The sequence below is a fragment of the Colobus angolensis genome, unplaced genomic scaffold (assembly GCF_000951035.1).
Source record: "Colobus angolensis palliatus isolate OR3802 unplaced genomic scaffold, Cang.pa_1.0 Scaffold204, whole genome shotgun sequence".
Taxonomy (NCBI): domain Eukaryota; kingdom Metazoa; phylum Chordata; class Mammalia; order Primates; family Cercopithecidae; genus Colobus; species Colobus angolensis.
This window is the reverse complement of record NW_012115200.1, coordinates 4,855,464-4,859,560: the sequence shown is the minus strand read 5'-3', so window position 1 is coordinate 4,859,560 and position 4,097 is coordinate 4,855,464.

Sequence of the window (4,097 nt, the reverse complement as noted above, 5' to 3'; positions counted from 1 at the left end):
CCGGCCCCCGGGCATCTGCCATCTGCTGCACTACCCAGTCCATTATGGACTCCGGGCTCTGCATGCACCTAGCCCTCAGCACCTGGCTCAGCGGCTTCCCGGCCTCCTTTGTGTCCATGGCTCTCAACTCCAGCCTGAGGCTCTGCAGCCCCCAAGTCCTCAACCACTTCTGTGATATCTCACCCCCACCACTGTGGCTCTCTTGCTCCTGCACCACTGCCATAGAAATGCTGGACTCAGGCAGCCCAGGTGATCCTTGTAGCTTTCCTGCAGGCAACCACAGTCTCCTACACCCTCATCCTGGCCAGGTTGCTAAGGATTCCAGGAAGGTCCAGCAGCCAAAGGCCTTCCCCACCCATGTCTCCCACCAGGAATAGCGGCTCCTCTGACCTCATCAAGCTGGTATCTGGGGTCTACTTGGTTAGGATCCCTCTGCTCAAACCCATCATCTACTGCCTGGGGAACTGCAACATCAGGGAGGCCCTGGTCAAACTCCTCCAGGCCCTGCACCTTTAGAGCACCAGCTGCAGGAGGGAGGGCTGCCCAACTCCTCTTCCCTTCCCTGTGCTCACAGACACTGGTGACCCCCCAAGGCAGCCACAGCCCTCTCCCACCAGGGCAGTCAGCAAGCCCCACCCTCGCCCATATCACCCAGAGTCAGAGTTGCCAAGAGCACAGAGTGGCCATAGGCAAGCATCTCCATGAGCAGGGGAGGGGCAGAGACACCAGACCTGGACCTCAGCACTGCTGGGACAGCTCCTCGCCATGGCAGCCGGGAGCCTCCCCCAGGAGAAGCTGGGCCTGGAGTTCACAGGAAGCCCCCTCTCATGGCCGCTCTCCTGACCCTCTCAGATGAACAGCTGCTATGGAGGCCAGCCACTTTGCCTGCATCTCTGTGATGCTGGAAAAGGGACTTGACAAACTGCATTTCTGCTTTCTGTTGAGAAGTCAGCTGCCAGTCTTACTTTTACTCTTTTGTAGGTAATATGAGTTTCCCCTGCTTCTGGAAGTTGTTTGGTTTACAGCTGTCTTACCTAGGTATGCTTCTTTTTGTATTTATTGCACTTGGAGTTTGCAATGCTTCTAAAATTAATGATTTAATTCCTTTCATCAGTTTTTGGAAATTACTGGTGATTACTTCTTTGAATATTACATCTACCTCATTCTTCCTCTTCTTTCCATTGGTTCTAATATTACACGGCATGTCAGGCCTTTTTATAGTGTACCCTCTGCCTCCTAACATCCCATTCTCCACACTCTTTTTTTTTTCTGGATTATTTTCTGATCTTCCAAGTTACTAATTCTCTCTCTGGCCATGCCTAATCTTCTGTGTTTTAAAATGTATTTTTTGATTCCAGACTTTCCTTTTAGTCCTTTTATTTTCCCATTCTCTACCAAAATTCTCAATCTTGTTTTATTCCTGTAGACATGGACAGGTTCCTCCATGACTTTCTTAATGGTATCCTTGTTCTCGTGTTGGTCACTGTCTAATCCTTGCCAAGACTGGGTTGTTTTATTACTATGGCTTTCTACAATGTCTTAATATGACATGGTGAGTTGCTCTTGTTTGATCTTCTTTTTCAAAATTATTTTATTAATAGTTATTTTAGGCCTTTATTTTTCCATATAGACTTTAGAAACTTTTGGGTTCTGCACTATTTTGTTACTACCATAACAAAATGACAGAGACAGGGTGGCTTAGAAAACAGAAATTTGTTTTCTCACAGTTTGGCAGGGTTGGTTTCTTCTGCGGCCTCTCTTCTTGGCTTGTAGACACTGTCTTCTCCCTATGTCTTCACAGGGCTGTCCCTCAATGGGTTTCTGGGTCCTAAGCTCCTCTTGTTAAGGACATCAAGCTCACCTCACCTCATTTAACTTTAGACACCTCTTTAAGGTCCTATTTCCAAATGCACTCACCCCTGCAGGTACTAGGGGTTGGGACTTCAATGTATGAATTTGAGGGAAACATAGTTCAGCTCATAACAGAGCTTTTTGAAAATTATGCCAAGATTTTGATTGTAATTTCATTAAATTTATGGCTCAATTTGTGGTGAATTCTCACCTTTGCAATATCCTATTCATGCTCCATTTATGCAGATTTTCTTTTATATTCTTTAATAACTTTTTGATGTTCTCCATAGAGGTCTTTTACATTGTGGATTGTGGTGAATGGCCTTTTTTTTTTTTTTTTCCTTTCTCCTTTCTCCTTTTTTCTTCTCTCTCTCTCTCCTTTTCTTTTTTTTTTTTTTGGAGACGGAATCTTGCTCTGCCACATAGGCTGGAGTGCACTGGTGCAATCTCAGCTCACTGCAACCTCCACCTCCAGGGTTTGAGTGATTCTCATGCCTCAGCCTCCTGTGCACAGGCACGTGCCACCACGACTGGCTAATTTTTGTAATTTTGGTAGAGACGGGGTTTCACCATTTTAGCCAGTCTGGTCTCAAACTCCTGGCCTTAGGTGATCTGCCCGACTTGGCCTCCCAAAGGGCTAGGATTACAGGCATAAGCCATCATGCCAGGCTATGAATGACTTTTTCTTTTATATTTCCTAAAGCTATTTTTTGTTCTGGTAGAGAAATTCTACCATCCTTTAAGTCTAAGGTACACATCTAGCTGCAAGTCTAGGGAGTACTACTTAAAACAGGGGCGAGAGGTGAGACACCCAGTAGTGCAGAGCAGCCCTGCTGTGTGCTGGGGACGACCCCACCCTCCAGCCGCATCACTGTCTTGAGTGGAAGTTACACATCCCCTCCCAGGACCAGGGGAGAGAACAGTCACAGACATTCCTTATGAGCCAAAAATAAGCGAGGTCTGGCTGTGGCGCTGTCCACTGCCGGCTCCAGCACCAGGGGTTGCCCAAGAACCCCCTTGACTCCTTGGGGTAAGCAGCTCACTGCTGGCTGTTCTGTGTGTGACGGGAAAGGGGGACTCGACCAGAGTGTGCAGACCTATGAGGACCCCCACTTCCACCTCCACATCCCATGGCCGCGGCCCCTCCCCTCCAAGCTCCTCCTGCCTGATGGGCAGCATCTTCGTCCTGTCTGGAGTCTCCCGGGTCCCTTCCTGCTCTCCTTGTTAATTTATTTTCTGTCTTGGAGGGAAGCTGGGTGGACCTGCTCAGGCGGCCCCCTAGGGCCAGAAGACCTGTCAGTCACTTTCAAATACATGTTCTTTCCAGAGGTTCTAAAAACACTGTTGTCCATCTCACCCAGAAAGCTAAGCTTCTGTTCAGTCCTTAACGGTAGCTATAAATGAGAAGCATAGCTTGGTTTCCTTCTAATACCCGGCAAGTTAGAAGACAGAAAGTTATTTATTCACTTATTCATCACATATTTGCAGGGCAACCCTACACGGGACAGCAGAGGTCCCACGCGGGCGCTGCACCCTGAACCAGGCTCAGAGCTGGCCGCGTGCCCTCAGTTGAAACTTACCGGAGGCGCGGCCGCCCTGGGCTGGGAAGACGCCATGGGCCCAGGTGGCATCAGAACCCACAGGAGGGAGGCAGCTGGCCCAGGAGGGGCCGTGGCAGGCCTTTGGGGATAGTGAGAGTCGACCCCATCCTCCCTGAAACAAGGTTGGAGGTTGAGGAGGTCCCTGCCCGGCCCCGCAGCTGACAACAAGGGGAGAAGCCGCACCTGCCGGGGTAGGGACCACGGGGTGGGCTCGGGCCTCCGTGGGGCCAGCACAGGGACCCTCCCCTCTCAAGACCTCGGCCCTCATCCCCGGGCACCGGGACTCACAGGCGGATGGGCCCGGGTGGGGACCAGGGTGTGGAGGGGGAGGAAGCGGGGGGAGTGGACCAGGGCCGGATGCGGGGGTCGTGGGGGACAGCGGAGCCCGGACCTTGTGATGCAGGAGACGGAGGGGGCTGGTGATGGAGGACTGGAGGCCGCGAGGATGGGGAATGGGGACGTCCTTTCCCCTCCCACGGCTCACCAGAATGCGCCTCCGTGACTGCCAGCCCCAATCCAGGAGGAGGCCTCGCGCAAAACCCAGGCGCCTCGCTTCCGCGCTCGGGCTGAGGGTCTGCGCCGCCGCCCGCTCCTTCCCGCTCAGCCGCGGCCCCTGGGGAGGATACTCCGGAGCCCGGTTCTATC